The 19,877-nt window shown below is 33.0% G+C and overlaps 2 long non-coding RNA genes across 3 annotated transcripts in view; one reads left to right on the top strand and one right to left on the bottom strand.

The window, feature by feature from the left end:
• Positions 1 to 15,480, top strand: part of LOC128246522 (uncharacterized) — a 52,036-nt gene extending 36,556 nt beyond the window's left edge. For both annotated transcript variants that reach the window (XR_008263350.1, XR_008255774.1), the window contains exons 3-6: positions 9,652 to 9,760; positions 11,760 to 11,826; positions 11,997 to 12,065; positions 12,239 to 15,480. This is a non-coding gene — a long non-coding RNA (uncharacterized LOC128246522). The remainder of the gene's footprint in view (positions 1 to 9,651; positions 9,761 to 11,759; positions 11,827 to 11,996; positions 12,066 to 12,238) is intronic.
• On the bottom strand, positions 5,817 to 17,139 carry LOC128202874 (uncharacterized). Its single transcript, XR_008255869.1, has 2 exons — positions 16,997 to 17,139; positions 5,817 to 8,426 (listed from the first exon to the last, which is right to left on the bottom strand). It is a non-coding gene; the product is annotated as an uncharacterized LOC128202874 (long non-coding RNA).
• Between the last annotated feature and the right edge of the window lie 2,738 nt (positions 17,140 to 19,877).

Below are 19,877 nucleotides of genomic sequence, written 5' to 3'. Positions count from 1 at the left end.
TAAAACTTTAACCTAAGTTCCATAGTCAATCAGGGGCCATAATTTGTATAAAGGATAATATGAAGTTATCTAACCTCATCATGTGATGACCCTGTACAACTGTTTGAAGTATTAAATCAATTGAATGAAGGGTATTGGACTTATAAGTGAAAATCTCAACTTGCCCTAAAACTTTAACCGGACGCCGACGCCGACGCCGACGCTGGGGCGAGTAGTATAGCCCTCCTTATTCTTCGAATACTCGAGCTAAAAATGGCAGTTGAACATTCTTTACATTGTGGCAGTTTAATAAATGACTTTTCTGATAGTTTATGAATGCATTGTATTATGGATATTATTAATCACCTATAGCTTCTTTTACACCTCTTGCAAAACTTACACATGGAATATTTGACTATACGCACAATGTTACATTAAGAATCATACATGGTAACTGATATCAATAAAAAGGCGTTATATACAAAGATACTAAGTTTTATTCACAGGTTTTCATTGTTTGACGACATTGATTCTATTAACTTTTGCATATTAAGTCTCCTTCTGTAATAAAGTGGAATGTGCTTACCTCGTATCAGAATTAAGGCCAGAACAGAACAGAACAGGTAAGAACAGAACAGATGAGAACAGAACGTTTATTATCTTATGCATATACAGCATATCGATAAATCAATAAAACGTTTGAGCATAACGTCAAGGAATGTACAAATAAATACACACGATAATGAATGCATGCATATCAGATTAAAGATTATATTCCAAAACAAAATGGTATTCATCTTCTAAGACTTTTCATATGTTACAAATTCTCTGATTTAAAGTTATAGTGTTTGGTTTCGCCTATCTTCCACTTTCGACTTTAAGTCTATGTGCAAATACACGTAGCCATGATAAGCTATACCGAAACTTCTAATATTGAATGAAATTTAATAAGGTTGAAGTTTAAAACTTGTTATGTTCTTGTAAAAAATGCTCTAGACTAGTCTTATCTTCCATTTCAATTATGAATAAAATTATCATTAATCTCTGTTTAACATTAGAAAGAATTATTTTATCATTACCTACATTCTAGAAAAGCCATACATGTATCATAATATCCTAGCGTACTTAACAAGTTTCGTATCAATGAACACCAACTTGTGTTATTTGGAAATCTTTCACAATCATTCAACGATGTAAGGTATATTTTCTTAATGAACTTCTTATCGTTTGTACGTAGAAACTTAACCCACTGTTTTATAATGTTATAATATCTTAATGTCTGGTAATTGACACGGTCCAGTTCACCATAAATGAAATCATTCTGTGTAATCCTTTTAGCACGTCATACTATTTTACAAAATTGCATATGCACGCGTTCTATGGCTTTTCCTTTAACAAAGCACCATACTTCACTGCCATAATTCAGAATTGGGGTGATAAGTTTATCAAACAATATATCTTGTATTTTACAGAAACATCAGTCATCTTATACAAATATTTGTTCATTTTAAAAATTGGCTTTAATGCTTGGCCTGCCATTGGACTTTGTGCATCTGAAAAAAGAGCCACCTCAGGTAAAACAATTCCAAATAATAAAACGTATTGTCTGTCTGAATTTCATTTCTGTTATAATTAAAATATCAATTAACTGGAAGTCTTCCTCCTTTTCTAAATATCATTACTTTTTTTCAGTTTAATCAACTAGTTTCCATGGTTTGCTATATTATGATAATACATTTAGACTATCTTGCAATTCTTTTGCAATGTTAGCAAATATAACAATATCATTAGCATACAGAATAAGAAAAAGCTTAAACGATTCTATGTCAATGCCATCAAAACACTTTTCACAGAAAACAAATTCTAGACCATTTAAATACATATCAAATAGAAAAGGAGATAAACATTCTCCTTGTCGTACACCTACTACACATTCATACATTCAGCTGATTACAATATTTTACTCTAGAATTAACCGATGAATACATATATTTGATATTCCACATATTTTTCCACGTAGTCCTAACTTAATACGTTTACACAATAGATTATCTCTAACAACATAATCAAAAGCTTAAGTAAAGTCAACAAGGACACAAACCAGTTATTTTCCTTGATTAAGAACATTAGTACATTATCCCAATTTGGCACAAATATCATTCCTTGTCCTAGAAATAACATTTGTTCTCAGAAATATATATATATATATATATATATATATATATATATATATATATATATATATATATATATATATATATATATATATATATATATATTTAAATATATACTTTTTAAGCAAAAATAGTTGTATCTTACTTTATATTAAGATGTTTCCTTAAATATTGACTTCTTAACTGACGACTCGACCGTTCATGGATCAAAATTAATGTTCAAATAATAGAAACAAATCTGCAACAAAGCATAGCAAGTTTACACTTATAGTGCAAAAGAAATAATATGACAATACATTCAATCAACATATATGCTTATTAGTCCAAACAATCGACTGAAACAATTTTCATCAGAAACAATAATACTGGCAGTCGGGGGGATTTTGAATTATGTTCGCAGACTTGTAACATTTGATTTACTTTCGATATATGACTTGTGAATTTTGAGTTGTGACTTGTGAGTAGTAACTTCCCAAAGTTTATCTGTGAAACACATTAAAAACACATAAGGAACAAATGGTTAGCAAATGCTTCTTTTCTTGGTCTATATTCATTAGCCATCCGGTGATCTAGGTCATTTTTATTCGAAAACACAATACAAGTCTCTGTGTGTGTGTGTGTGTGTGTGTGTGTGTGTGTGTGTGTGCGCGCGCGTGCGTGTGTGCGTGCGTGTGTGTATTTGTATGCGCGCGTGCAAGGCGTGTGTGTGAACGTGAGCTAAAACAACCTTTAAAAAGTAAGCCTATATAAACTATTTCATGTGTTCACTTATAATCAGTGCAATTCTGATTGAATCATAATTACATTTCCGACATCAACAGAGAAAAATAAGAATGATGAATTATTAATTTAAGAAAACTAAACAATAGCTATAACATATAATTAATAAGAGTTAATAAGAGTTTTATACAAAACTAAACTCTCTTAAGTTTCTAATCTGAACAACTTACTAACATAAACAATATTTCGATTAACATCGTGTTAAACGTTTTAAAGCAATAAGTACTGAAAAACAACCATAAATAGGGCTTATATTGATTTATATTGCGCACAAAACGAAGTCGGTTAGGTACACTTTTCTTGATACCAAACGATTTGTAATAAAAATTTCAATAATTATAATAAAAAATCAAAGATTAAATTGAAAAATTCAGCAAAACACAATGCCGTTTTCCTGCGAAAATTAACGTTATAGACACATTAAAATAAAATACGCATAACAAAATAATATATGTCCGTGAATGTTTTTATAGGACGCACATTAGGGGGAGATTTCATAGCAGTAAACAATGAAGAAAACCGGCAGGCGACTAAATTCGTCTTATACCAGTTCCTGATCAATGAAAACATGTAAATGACCTTTAAAATACTTTCAGCAACCTTTTACAGACTTCTAGCAACCATTGGTTTCATGAGTTCATGAAATGGTCATAGGCTACATGTGTGACTTTGGATTGTATAACAGCGAATCAAGAGCCCATACGAAAGAAATTATAAAGTGTCTTTGATTTACTTTCTTGTTAGCATTGATTCGATTTGCTTTTTTTCTGAAATGAAAATTGGGCAGCAGTTAAAACATTTATGAGGAGAATGAGACTGTATATCCTAATGAGTTCTAGTAATTTACAGTTTATTATAAAATGTTTATAATCATAAACATTTGCATAGCGATGCTTGCTTAGAATATTTCTAACATCAGTAACCCAATAACGTCTAATATATTGGCAATCTTTAATTAAACTTTCTAATATATTGTTATATATACAGGGGATAAAGGCTTGGTTCTCCATGTTTAGCACAATTGGAAGTATTGATGCGTACATTTAAAATTCTTTCACAAAACTTTAAATGGATGCGATTGAATTCTTTTGATTTTCCCAATCCCCAAACATCTGACCCATAACCCTGTATTGAGCCAACAAAGGCATCAAATAATTGACAACTAATTTTTGGCTAAATATTATACCTATTGTAATAAGCTAATAAACCATTTTGTGCCTTAATGGCTAGGTGTTCATGGTTCCTGGCAAAGTGCACCTGTGAAATTGGAAACAGTCCTTAAATAATTGAAGTCACTAACATCTTCCATCCAAATATGTTTGTATACAAACTTTTTATTTATGAACAGACGACCTGTTTAACGAACTATCATGGCTTTTGTTTGACTTATATTGACCTCTAGAATCCATTTATTACAGCAAATTTATAATAATGACAGTGTCCCGTTAATATTTTCAGGAGTGTTACCAAGTATAATCACATCGTCTGAAAACAATAGTAGTATGACTATAAGGTCATTAATAATAAGGCCTGAAAATAAAAAAAAGGTTTGCATTGGGGATGAACATATCTGTTCCTTTTATCTCTGTAAACTGAATGATATGTTACCGCCAATGAATAATGTTAATGTGAGTTAGTGAATGGCAATTAAAATAATTACAGTTGTTTACATTCAAATGCATCTATGAGCCATGAATAGATAGGTTTTTACACATTGTAAATATCTTGACAATATGAATAAATAATAAATGTTTTCCCCTTAGATTAGATTTTTTAAGTGTGGCCATGGAATTTAACATTTCATTGTTAAATCAGTTGCATGACAATACTTATAATAAATTTGAAGTTTCAAATCAACATTTGGTCACAAACAAAAGAATAACGCCCATTCTACAATACTGTCATGTCTGGTATAAACATTCATGTTTTATGATTAAAAATACTATTTTAGGCTTTTTGGCACAGTCTGAAACTGTACGCTATATTTTTTTTTAATTAAAAGATTTCACATATAATGCACTGCGTACATTGGAAGAGAAAGAACGAGTTATTGTATGCTTGGTTAAGTTGCCCTGTTAATCTTAATCAGGAAGTAATTTGATATGCTAACTACGCATTAATTCTGTACAATTTGTTGTGAAGTATTGAAATACAATAACTTGTAGGAATGTTGAGGGAGATTCTCCTAGATGAAATAAGCCTATGAAAACCAGGTTTATATTCAGCAGGTTAATTGCCTTGAGATATTTAATGCTAAGATACATAGAAGCATACAGCAGTCTTGAATAGCAGTTATTAGTTTATATATTGAATGTAAACTAAAATATATATAACACATGCATATGTACATATATCTAGTATTATCCCCCGCCGAATTCCTCGTGTCCGGAGTGTAACTTCCGGTATGGAGTGACTTCATTGATGTCACTGGTTATAAAACTTGTTCGAAATATTTTCCCAATAAGTATTCTAATTTATTTTGATGCCGATCTGACAACTGCTTCTATTAAATGTTATCGATCGGACAATATCAATTTCAGGTAGTTTCTCTCATTAAAGAGCGATTATTCCAGAATGTCTTAAGCCATATCACTGAAAATCAGATATGTCCGAGTTATTATGCCGATATATATCCTGGCCAATTTAAGTGAATAATGTACAATCGCTACTATAATTATCGATCAAACACCATCTTTTTTTTCTTCAATAATTTAAGGGTTATTACTCTGGAGTTATTTGTCCGATATCGCTGGTAATTAAAACTTCCCCAGATACTATGCTCATTCTAACCTACTTTGGTGATAATTGGACAAATGATACAATCGATAGTATTTACACGCTTACAACAGTACATTAATCAGAAATATAATAATAAGTTATTGATATAATTAAACACTTTATTTTAATGTATAGAAAGTGATCCATGCATCTCTGTTAGAACACATATTTGAATGCTTATCAAACTGATCGATCAAAAGGAAACATACTTCCTAATATGAAACTCTACAGATTGAATGATCTGTGGTCCAGATTGTTTATAACGTTTACAGTTCAACAAAGTAGAAACATTGGCTCCATATATAGTATGGCTATTCTTCACTTAAGATGAATATAAGGTGCTCAATATGCCGGGCTGCGTATCTCGTTTGTTTACAAGTGTAGAATCCAGTGTATTCATAACCATAAGTTTTGATAGTTCAACATCAAAACATAATATTTCTATATCTGATATAAGGATTGCAATTGTATAGGTACGCTTATTCATGGCACACTTTAAATGCAATTGAATGTTTCCTTGGTAATGGTTCATACCCGATGTCCGCAAACAGCACATCATCCAATTTGAAATAAGGACCTGTGTTGAAATCTGTAACAATATACAAATAGTATGTTTGTATTGAGTAACCAATCAATAAAGCTATGTATTGGCGTCTTATTTTGCTTTTGATTTCAACTTCTTGTAACACCGATTTTCGCACATGTTTTAGGTTTATCGGTTTCAAGGTACAATCCATTGTATACCTCACCGCGACCCCCTCTCCATTTTCCCCAGTATTTGTGAAATATCCATGTCGTACGTGTCTCATTTCTGTTAATACATGATTTTCAATCATTTGAACATTCACATATATTTTGCTGCCTGATGTCCCTCCTTTGAAGAATTGCCATGAGTGATCGTATGTGGTGTCATCTCATCAGTTACAGATTCTGTTGTTTGCTGATTCACAAACATCTCATCAGTAACACATTATGTTGTTTGCTGATTCACAAACATCTCATCAGTTACAGATTCTGTCGTTTGCTGATTCACAAACATCTCATCAGTAACACATTCTGTCGTTTGCTGATTCACAAACATCTCATCAGTTACACATCTGTCGTTTGCTGATTCACTAACATCTCATCAGTTACACATTTGTCGATGGCTGATTCACTAACATCTTATCAGTTACACATTTGTCGTTTGCTGATTCACAAACATCTCATCAGTTACACATCTGTCGTTTGCTGATTCACTAACATCTCATCAGTTACACATCTGTCGTTTGCTGATTCACTAACATCTCATCAGTTACACATTTGTCGTTTGCTGATTCACTAACATCTCATCAGTTACACATCTGTCGTTTGCTGATTCACTAACATCTCATCAGTTACACATCTGTCGTTTGCTGATTCACTAACATCTCATCAGTTACACATCTGTCGTTTGCTGATTCACTAACATCTCATCAGTTACACATCTGTCGTTTGCTGATTCACTAACATCTCATCAGTTACACATCTGTCGTTTGCTGATTCACAAACATCTCATCATCCGTAGCCCTTGAAACTACAGTTGGTATATCAAACGTTTATATGCAATCATTGTATTCCAAAGCCATGTTGTACTCTCCTGGTTATTTTATGCGCACGAAGCAAAGATCTTTTCCAGCTGCAAGGTTTTGTCCAGAATTATTCCAAATGAACATACCCTCTCCTTAAATAAGGCAGCTTTGTTTAAATTCTTATAAATAAGGCTCCATCATTTTCGGTTACGCGTATTCACTTGGACCATGTACCAGAACATATGCAGAATATATGATAACACCCACCGATATATATTTGTACAAAAACAGTTTATCTTCAACTGTAATGAATATTACAGAGGGGTCATCTTCTAGAGGTATATGCTATTGATGATCCTGCGCAGTTTGTGCAGAAAAGTCCATACAGCCCAACATAGGCTGACAGCTAATTGAAAGTATTTATCTATCGTAGGAAAAATGTGTCTTGCGTATATTTCACCAAAATCTTCAGTGGGACTTGATTTTTCACTAGTGGTAGTAGAGACTTGCTTTCGGCCACCTCAATATTCATGCTACTGCTACATGAGGGTTCTTCAAAGATTGGAAAACAATGTTTACAACAATTACATCCATATCTTCTTCTCTTGTTCACACTCATTTGTTTAGTCTTTATGTTTTTAAGAATCGTTACCAGTTATATCTTTGAAGTTGACATTTCCGTCGAATTGGGATAAACAAACGTCCATTGTATCTAACTAAACACATTTATATCTTTGGAATTACGGGCAATACGCCTCACAGTCCGTTCATTTCTTTAGAAAAATAAACAATATTTGAAATATAAGGATCCAAAGACTTGACTTTAGTATACATATTGTCACTATATTGTTAGACAATGTGTTTTATATTGTTAATAACCTCATGCAGAAAACAACAATGTACATTTAGTCTTTGTGGATGTTTGCATAGTAAGCAAATCATAAAATAAATAATGCAAAATAACAATATGATTTGCTTCCCTTCGTTGTCGTGAGAAAAACAACATTTAGCCTTACTCAATTAAGAATCGGACTGTTTTATTTTCTTCAATGGATTAACTCCTGTACCACCTCTCGTCTCAATTTCACTTGCTTGTAGTGCCCTTTACTGTAATCCAGTGGTGGCCACTTAATATCATGTACCTGGTAGACTCTGCTGCACCAGTCTGTAACAGAAATGCAGTTGCTATAGTGTTATTTGTGTTAGTTATTAGGCCAAATCAATTATAATCATTTCAGTATTAAATGTATTGAAGGCTCAAAGGTCTGCTATGAGGTACACGGTTCAAACGGTTCAAGCCCAGACCATTAACAATATTTAGGTATTTAACCTCGACATTGGCAGGCTTATATAACTTTATACGTTTCATAACAATCGAGCTATTAGTAAATGGTGTAAACCGAACAAGAACATGACTGTAACAGATAGAGATAAGAGATAAACTCTAACAATAAATGAATTGTCGCTCATATTTTAAAACGTGTAACATGTATTTTGCAATGTCATATTTATTATAAGATTGTCATCATATTGATATTTGTACTGCAATTTGACCCGGGATGATGATTCGAGTGGAATTAGAATATAAAAAAACAGTCGATTACAATCTCCCAGATCAGAATAAATAAACCCTTAATTTATTTATTTTTGCTGTTGTTAGTCATTATAACAGGCTTCAACTATCGGTAGTAATACTGTTAAAACAGAATAAACATCATCTGAATCGCTGTTGCTGTCGTCTGCCTTCGAAATATCGTACTTTAACCGTAATACTAGCCTGCAATATTCCCTTGAGCACAGGCATGCTCTTACGTGCCTTGCGGTGTTCACAATCAAAAGCTCTACCGGGGTCCCTTGCGACTTCAAAAATTTCTACGAGCTCGGTGAGAACTCGGAAGCTCAGTTAAACATTTTTCCCGAGTTCCCGAGTCCTCTTCGAATTCAAAAAACCTGTTCAAACTTAGACATAGTCAAAGATGTCTGTATGAATTCAATTTATAAAGATTCATAAAGTTTAACCTTTATATATTTATAAAAAGTTTAATAACCAAATGAGGTTAATTTTTAAAACTACATCCCTTTTCTGATCCCTTTTTGTCCAAGGATGCTGAAAGGTGCAAAGAAACAAATACTAGACCGTAGCGTAGGCATGAATAAAGGCAATTGCTTAAAAACAAGCATTGCAAAAAAGGCAAATCCTTATAGATAGTGCCCGATTTCATTTGTACAATAAATTTGTAAATTCCACGGCTTTGGGGACTTCTTAACATTAAATTATAAGTTAATTCTCATGCTGGAATGTGATGCAACGATAGCTTAAATGTGCATGACTGTCAAAAAACATGAGTGTTTGCGTCTTTCTATTAAGGACCCGGATTTCTTTTGTATAGTTTGTGCAGTAAAGCGGTACCTTGTGACAGGTCGTTACGTATAAAAGACCTAACCTGGATGCCTAAAAGCGCACACCTGTCAATTAACAAGGACTGGATTGGAAACTTTGTAAGTAAATACATGTTGCTATCGTTTTACGTTTTCTGCAGTCTTAAATTTTGAATGTTTTCTTGAAGAGCAATGTTAATTAATTGTTTTTGAGACTTTTCACAACAAAACAAATGTTGATCAAATGTCTTTCTTCATTGTTTTCTCGTCATAGCACATACTTTAAAAAGAAAGTCAATAATCAAACACAGAGCCAATCATAAACATTATTTATAAAAGGCAATAGGCACGCTAATATGCACACAGTAAATTTATATATCCATAAAGTATGTGATGTTTAATAGCTATACAATGAAATACCACCTTAATACATAATTTGCTCAGCCGGTCATTATCGATTCGACTATAGTTAATGTAAGATGACTGCTTGGATATAACATGTACGAAGGCACACAAAAATATATCCAGTATCTTAGTCGTAAATGTTTGACTAATATATTATTTTCTTACTTGTCCTTCTCTCGTTTGAGCTACTGAATAGATCTAAATTTGCATTGCTTATACTTACCTAATCCTTATGCAATCAGCCTGCGCTTGGTTTATAGGATTGGTCATTTGTGCAAAATAATGATAAGAGAAAATCAATCATGTCCGGTTGAAAATTGTTTTAGCTATTCATCAATGATTACTGATGACGTGAGTTCACGTGTTATGTAGGTTACAGACTACAAATTAATTTCCTCATACATTTCATTGTGAACAGGGTATTTTAGACTGGTAAAATGCAATTTCTAGCGCTTCACTTGATGATTGGCTTAAAATTCAGTTCAAATCCAATGAATTTAAGCAATACAAAGTGTGTCATGTCATGTTTCTTTTAAGAAAAGTCACTCACATTGAAGTAAAGCACCGTTAATTTTTCATGTAATCCATTTGCATTAGGCCGGAAGTTATGTTAATTTTAATCCAGCAGAAAATATATTACTCTTTGATTGCAGGTATTGGACTGAATTCAATTTAAAACAACTATTAATAGTTTGCATTACTCAGATTTAAACAAAATATTAACCTAAAGTAGTATTTTCATTATTAAATATAATATAGGACCTTCGCGGGGCACTTGGCATTTAGTTAAAACTTACATGTATTTTCGTACAGCCTTTCCCTTTCCTTTATAACCTCCTATCAAAGCCATCTTATGCACGTCTAAAATCTTTAAAAAACAGAGTGTTGATTGCGCAACTTCATGCGAACATTTAAAAGAAATATTTTTTATATATTGCTGGAAGATCATTAAGTCGGCAAAGTTCTATGCTTTTTACGCAAATCATTTTGTTCATTCACAACTTAATTCTTCTTCTATACTTATTCTGACAATCTAGACAGAGTTGTTTAATTTGAACTTATTTCACGATAAACGTGGTGGTACCCTCTTACAAGAATCTAGCCTTTGGTACAGGGTAAATAAAATATGTTAATTTTATCAGAATACATTGGCAATAACGAGCTTTGAGCACAGGCGGTTTGTTTGAAATCGAGGATATAGAAGTTTGAATGCATGTTAAAAACCACTGCGCTTGGTAATGCAATTTCGACGGTGTCATATATCAGAGACTGGCGCAGTAGCCTAAAATTTAACTGACATATGGTTTAAAAGCCAAGGGTAAGGCCTGGCAAACAACCAAGCAGGATATACAACGAAACATAGCTACAATTCAAAAGACATTCAACAAATATCATTTTTCATCTTGTCTGATTTTTGCTGGTGCCAACGAAATATTGTTATAGCCTAAGTGTATTTGTCGGCGTCGGTGGCGTCGGAGTCGGCGTCGTAGTGATTTTTTTTTAACTCTGGCCATATCTTAAAAAAACGTTAAAGGTTCGTAATACACATTGTTACCAGAAACAATACGCATGTGTTATTCAAGGCCCTTAACTCTGGCATTAATATTTTTTAATTCATGCTCCTTTTTCCTCTGCGAAAACAACAACAGTCTTGTGTTGGCGCTCGCCCCGCGGCGCTCTCGTTATATCTTTAATGTTTTGTTTGATATTGTAGACAACCTTGACGATCAAAGGCAGATAACCTGTTCGTTAGACCGCAGCTGAAATGGAATCGACTACAGGTATGAAACAAATACGATGTCGAAAAATAGAAGCAAATTTTGCTTTTTAAGCTTTTTAAAATTTTCAGTCTGTAAAAACTTTAATCATTATCAATTATCAAAATTAAAACAGAGCTGCTCTTTCATTCAGCAGTTGAAATGATAAGTACGACATTCCATTACTTTTGCAGAAAAAATGTTGAATAATCGTAGCAAAGACACTCGAATTCCTTCAGGCGCTGTTCAGCAAAGGGCTAGAGGTATGAACATACAAGATGTTGAAATATGTAATTGCTATGTAATTTCGTAATAATTTTCAGTCTGCGTAAACTTGAATCAACCATGTAATCATTATCGATTATTGAAATATAAACGGAGAAGCTGTTTAATCACCAGTTGCAATGATAATATAGATATTTTATTACCTTTGCAGAACAAGCGTTTAAACATCACGAGGAAAGACAAAAGTGGTCAGGCCTTGTTCAAGAAATGTCGACGGACAAAACTGGGAACGGGCGAATAACAATAATTGGATCGGGTATAAAGAGTGTTGGCCACCTCACCCTGGAAGCCGTTGGTTTCATCAAATCATGCAAAAAAGTGTTCTATTTGGTGGCTGATCATGTCACCGCGATCTATATTAAAGAGATGCGACCAGACGCAATGGATTTTTCGTTCTGTATGACGATGACAAGGATAGGTACGAGACGTACGTCCAGATGTCGGAAGCGATACTTCAAGAGGCTAGAAAAGGTGTACATGTAGCGGCCGTATTCTACGGTCATTCGGGAATATTTTGTCTTCCTTCTCACCGAATTCTGCAGATTGCAAAGCGAGAGGGTATACCAGCCAAACTTTTGGCGGCACCCTCTGCTGTGGATTGCTTATTCGCTGATCTTCAGATCGACCCGGCCTTTCCCGGATGTCAGTCGTTTGAAGCGACCGACTTGCTGCTACGGAAACGGAAACTTTTCACGTATATTCACACGGTCCTTTGGCAAGTTGGGTGCGTCGGAAAGACCTATTTTCAGTATAAAGGTTTCGACAACGATAAATTGCATGTTTTGATCGAGTTCCTTCAAGACATCTACGGAAGAGATTATGAGATCGTTCACTACATCGGGCCGCACTATGCGGTTTGCGACCCAGTCATTGAGACGCTCAAACTGAGCGAATTGAAGATTGAGGAGGTCAAGAAAAAAATCAAATCCTGTTCGACCTTTTCATTCCACCAAGGGACGGCGCAAAGATTAATGAAAACATGGCGAAAGAATTAGGCTTTCCATGGGTAGATGCAAACAGAGGCTACAGGAAGGCATCGAAATATATTTCGGCTTACGACCTGAAAGAAAGAAAAACATTAGCAGCGCTAAAGGATTGGAGTTTCCCGACCAACTACTCTGTTGTCGTACCGACAAACATGTCCAGGAAATTGATTCGGCTGAGTTTGAATCCCGATGAAGATAAGTCGTCCCATCTAACCGAGAATGAGAGAGAAGTAGTTAAAAGTGGGGCCAGCGTAGCGATAAAAATATGCTCGGTCAAACTATGATCTTTGATGACCCTGTTCTCGTTGTTGTGGTTGTTGTGGTTTGAATATTACTGTAGACAGCTAAACATGCCGGAGGTGCTTTAAACTTTTGTCTTATTATAATAAAAATGTAGATTACTTTACAATACATTTCATCCTTTCAATTTAGTGACAGAAACCATCCGTGATTACGAGTTTATGACAAGCAAAATGCACTGTTAATAGAAGACCGTTATAAACATTTACTTTTAATTTAAAAAAAAATACCGAATGCTAAAATATTATAAGTAAAAAAACTAGCAATAAAATTACTAAATGCTTAAGCAGATAGGTAATTCAGCAGACCACTGGACACAAGTTTTCATAAAAGTCTCGTGATTATATGCTTCGTAAAAAGATCTAAAGTAAAAAAAAAAGATTGACCTCTCGGCATAACGCAATCTTCAGTATTTAATGACGCGGACTGATTAATCGACCTGTAAGATTGCTTCACGCTATATAGGAGGTTTTTTGTAAGAATTATTTCCGGACGTTTGACTATTGCATATGTTTGCATAACATTTTATTATTTACACAACATGAATCTAAAGTTATTGTGTGCAACAACAAATAGAAACGGTCTTATTTACATCAAAGTTGTAGACAAAAGGTCAACTCATAACAACGCTATCTATATACGGTTAAGACAACAACAAAACACGTACAAAAGAGTGGTTGTATATAAAAACCACTGATAACAAATGAATATTTTGTAGGATTTTATTGAGATAAATTGATTATTTTAAGATATTTTACTTCTGCTGTAAATTTTTATTGTCATTTTTTTTATATTAATTACCGCTTATGTCGTAATTAAAATTTCAGTGTTTTAAAAATTAAATGTTATTATGTAATGTACACCATATTATTTTATGTTCACCATTACATTATAATTAGATTTGAGTTGAAACAAAATGATTATTAAACCATTACAATTTGATATTTTGAGCTCTGAAGCTAGAAAGCAATATGCGTTTAGTAAAGGTATTGAAATATGTTTCCAATTTGTTTTTCAAGTTATATATCAGTAATACCGCGTTTAATTAATTCATCTCTTGAATTAATAAAAACAAATTTGTGGCAAATCAATTGTTGTTAAAAACTAAGAAATACAAGGAATACTTGATTAAAACTTAGATTACATTATGTTTAACACAAATATGTTTTAAAACAGTTGAATCTTTTATCTATTTGTATTGAAACTAATGCAATATGTTTCCATTTTGCTTCTTAGTTCTACATCAGTAATATCGCTTTTCATTATATGATATTTTTTAATTTTTTGAAAACAAATTAGATTAATGGGATTTTTTTTGTTAAATTAAGAAATGCAAGGAAACCCGTATTACAACTTAGATTACAATATGTTTAAAACAAATATATGACGTATTTCAGTTCTGTAGCTCGTTATCACATTGTGTTTTCGTTAAAGTAATGGTTAAATGTTGTTAGTATGAACTTACAAAAATAAATCGTTTGATGCGACGCAATCGAATGACCATTTTTTTGTAAGTACATACTAACAAAAACAATTTGAGGTCAACTTTTTTTTGTGTCAACTGCACACTAAGTGAGCGAACCACTCTTCATATCTACCGCTTCACATGATTGAAATTACTAACGGCTGAAGGCTGATTTACAGAAATAAATGAATTAAAGAACTTGAGAAATACTGCATTTTCATTAGACAAAATAAAATGTTGACCACTTATTGCTGTGCCATATTTCAGTTTTTGTATCACATAGTTGTTGCGTGTAAGTATTTGTTAAAAGTAAATACAAACTCATAACCCTTGAACTAGCTTATTGGTCGCGATTATAGTTTGTATGGTGGCCCAGCCTCTGTTTAAATCTACCGAATTACCTATTATCAATAACGGCTGTAATTTAACGGTATAACACCGCTGGCTTTTTTTGTAACTAAGGTTCTGATCCTCAAAAGTGTAGAATATAAAAGAATCACACTGATCGTCCAAAATATCATAACTTTAGATAAAGCTATCATGTACGTTCGATTTAATATTTGTATACACTGTTCTTTCATTTTATATTATATGCCGCGTGATTAAAGTTCTAATTTTGATGAAACTGCTTGCAAATATATCCAAGAATGCTCTATATGTTAATCGGGATTAAAATACGCTTAGAAAAAGAAGTGTTTTGTTTTCATTTAGTCCTATATATCATATTAACTTGTTCAATTTCAACACAACATGTCCCGTGATGACCACGATTGAAAACGCCATGATTGAAACATGTACTACAACGGCTAGTGATTGGCTACGAATGATAACTACTAATATTTTTAGCATTCTCCAATATCCAATTGTTAAACAAATAATAAAACTCGTAGTCGAATTATTGTGATACAATAATTGTATGAAGGCTGAACGACAATATCGTGGATAAACAAAATTTTAAATGTCACAAAATGCAGACTTTAATGCTCGGTGTTAGGGTCCTTTTTGACGCATTATTCAACAATGACCTTTATATGAACGGTATAACTAAATGCGAAGTGCCAGGATGTGGTCTAGGATGTTCTCCCCATACTTAAGATTGAAAATGCTGCTTTAGATTGATATTTTATTTCAGACTGAGTAATGGACATAACTAAGTGTTGTTATTCTTTGAAATCTGTCCAATACCTGCTATCAGAAATCAAAATGTCATGAATATTTCAAAAACTTAAGTATATGCTTAATTAGAATTTGGCTTACTTTATGAATTCCTTGAATAGATAACGGCTCCGAACTACAAAGTGTGCTAACATTCTAAATTGGCTTTAAACTGAATTGTGATGAAATGGATGATTTTGATATACTGCAACGCTAGATATGTTTCTTTTTCAAGTCAGAAGTTTTCAATTTTAAGCTTTTAATCCGAGTGCCAATTAGGATTAAATAAGTTGAGAACAAATAAATGATAGAATCTCATAGTATGTCTGAACAGCATCCGGATTAAGTTTGCAAATCCGGAATTTTTGCAAACTTAATTTTTTTATTTTTCACCCAATGTTTTTTATTTTTGTATTTTTAAAATGTGTTAGGTATTACTAATAAGAGATATTTTTTGTTTCCTGAAATTTAATTTAGAAATATATTTTTTTGGCATTTAAAGTCAACTTTTCCAATGGGAGTCCCATTGGAAAATGGCCTTCCCATTGGAAAATGGCTTTTTCAAGCTTTTCCAATTGGAAAACTGGCTCTATTAAAATTGGGGGAGAATTTGGAACATAATTTTTAAAATTGAAATTGACTGTTTAATTAAGAATATTTTACACTAACTAGATGAAAAATAATATATTCATTAAAAAGGAAGAACCGATAGATTCATTTAAGGCATTTGTTTGCGAATCCTTCCCATGAGTGAATCTTTCCAATTGGAGGATTCCCACATTCAAAGTGGGAAAGTATGAACATTGGAAAATTCCAATTGGAATATTTGAGTAATGGGAAAATTACAATTGGAGAAAAAAGTTCAGTTTTAAAATGGGAAATTTCCAATTGGAAGGACAGGTAAGATTTTGTAATGGGAACATGTAGGAAATGGGAATAAAGAAAAATATTATCATATTTAAAGCATAAATTAGCAAAATGACACTTCTTACAATGTCCTTACCTGTCAACTGTCGACTTATCCATATTCCTCATCGCTGTTATACTATACAATGGTTAGCATAACGTCTAACCATCGCATTGCTTCATTAACCCTGTATCAGATACTAGTACAATTTTTTATTCGAATGAAAAAAAGACAAACAAAAAAATCCATCTTTCATCAATGTCACAAAAACGCTGTCGTTAAGCTTGATTACAAACATCTTGCCATTTAACCGATTATTTTCAAGGTTAAAGGCAACTAAAATTTGGTCAAAAATTAGCATTAATGAAGTTCTTTGAAGTCGAAGATATAAACTTTTTTACACTTCTATCTTTGTTAAAGACCACATGATTATGTTCATATATTTACACGAATTATAAAGCAGTCGGAGAGGTGATGGAGATCTATTGTATGAAAAGGCTTAATTTATGGTATTTATGGGTAAAAATAGTAAAGGAACGACTCGCCATACTGTCATTATTTCATGTACATCGTGCTATATGAAATTATTCTCGTTCACCAGAGTGATGGTGCCATGCGTTCCACATTTGATTTATCACTATCAAACCTCTTGTAAATGAGAATGTGTGATTATGGTGTTGATAAATCAATTAATGGTTTAAAAAATAAACATTTTGAATTTTGAAAAAAAGAAGCCTGAACTTGAAGAATACTGCCATGACTGATGAGATGCAATGTGCCAGGCCGCAAAAGTTTTATCAGTGAACATATTAACAGACAATTAAGATATTACATTCAAACAGGGTAAAGTAATATGAAAACCTATCGCTGTCGCTAAAGTAATGCACCAGTCAATGGTAAGCATGCCCCCCCCCCCCCCCCCCAGGTCCGGGGGGATAGTCGGTGGTTTTGTGTTCGCGCCAAAATAGCGGGGAATTGGCCTTGGACCGACTGTGTAGCTCAAGGAATTTGGTCGAACCACTAGCGGTTTAAGCGCCCGGCGTGCGCCACCTCTAGTTTACTGTTTTCATCAATATCGGAGAAACAAAGGTAATAAAATACGCTCATAATGCACCATTTCTGACTACATACATGAGGGAGTAACCCCAAATACCCGTAAACAGTTTATGCCATATACTTTCGGTTCTGAGGGAGGAGCACATGTCAAAAGTTGCGCCCCTAAGTTACTACCCCTCTAACATCAATTCCTGGATCCGCACCTGTGATGTGCCATGTTTCCGCAACCTGTGAGATTAATAAAAACGCTTCTGTTTCTTGGGCTGTGATTACGAAGTTCGTAATCACTGCTTCTGCTGTAATAAACCAAGCTGATACTTGACTTCTACTACTACAAGTTACCTACATTCACGTGCATTATTTAGCACGTTATTGCTGTGTTTCACAAGATTTATACCCTGTGTACTGCTAAGATTTAGCATTCTCAAACATTTATTGTTGAAAAAGATTTTAGCTGATAGCTATTTTCTATTTGTCTGAAGATGATGAAAAAACATAATCTTATGTATTCAACCTCAAGTCAGTTTCCTAGTCTGAATTTTGAGAGGATACAAAAAGTATTCCTGGTGGGTACAACCTTTAAGGTAAAAGACAGACACGAATACATGCATGTCATATTTTTGAGAGGCTTTGCAGTGGATTTTAGTCTGAATTCCAGGGAATATTGGTCTAAAGTCCAGCGGATTTTGATCTTAATTCCAAGAGATTTTGGTCTGAAATCCAGGGGATTTTCGTTTAAATTCCAGGGGATTTTGGTCTTAATTTCAGGGGATTTTGATATTAGACCAAGGGATTTAATGAAACTAAGCGCAATATCAACATTTATTATTTAAGACTAAATACAGAAATCTGAATGCATATTTACTTATATTTATTTAATGATCTAGAAAACATACAATAAAAGAATAAATAATATATTATGAAATTATAATCAATTGTCAATGCATATGATAAATAAATAATACATAAAGAAACAAGACAGAATTTTTACAAATTTTACTCAGCACATTTACTTATTTTAATAAGTGAAATATTATAGCACTGCGCATAGTAATATACTTTTCATTATGAATTTATTAGGTTGGGGATTCCCCCCCACCCCCCCCCCCCCCACCCCTGGGGAATATATGGCATACATAAACCAAACTTACACTCTCAATTGTTTCAAATGAACATTATTATTTTTTAACTATTTTGATTCAATTAGCATTCACATTTAGTCAAGTCACCATGATTTGCATTTGAATTTTTGCTATTTGTAACATTAGACATACCTTATAATCTTCATTTGTACCAAAATTAAACAAATAACGATCTGTATTATAAGATAGCACATTTTGAAAAAAAGAGAAAAAAATACTTTTATTACTTAATTAATTGCTTAAACATTAAACATACATTTTTTCCATCCTTTTCTTTTATGAAATTCAAAAGCCATTGCATTACTCTTCATATTGACAAACAAGAAATAAAAATAGTTCATGTATGTAATCATCTATTTTATTTAATTTAAACAATCATTTGATATCAATATAATTTAGTTCTTACAAATCATGTAAGTAATTTCACTTTCAATAAATTGAGAATTAATAAACAGTCGACATGCCAAATTCCTTTTATAGGACCTTGTCAGATGGAAAGCTATTATTAAGGACCCAAGTTTGTTCCTGCATCGGAACTGCCTAATTGCAGACAATTAGAAATTTTGCATTGAATGTTACATATTTGGGTTAATTAAGGGCTATAATCCCTGTCCTGACAATTTTGAAGATAGAACTTAAGAAAAGTTATTGACTGGCTAAAAGAAAAATATAAAGTGAGGAATATGTCACGTAACGTAGTTACGTATAAACACTTTAAAGTGTCACGTAACATAAAAGTTACGTATGAAACACTTTAAAGTAATAACAAAAATCAATAG

The sequence above is a fragment of the Mya arenaria genome, chromosome 1 (genome assembly GCF_026914265.1).
Source record: "Mya arenaria isolate MELC-2E11 chromosome 1, ASM2691426v1".
NCBI classification, from domain to species: domain Eukaryota; kingdom Metazoa; phylum Mollusca; class Bivalvia; order Myida; family Myidae; genus Mya; species Mya arenaria.
Note: the sequence above shows the minus strand (reverse complement) of the source record. Positions and strands in the feature narration are given on the sequence as shown.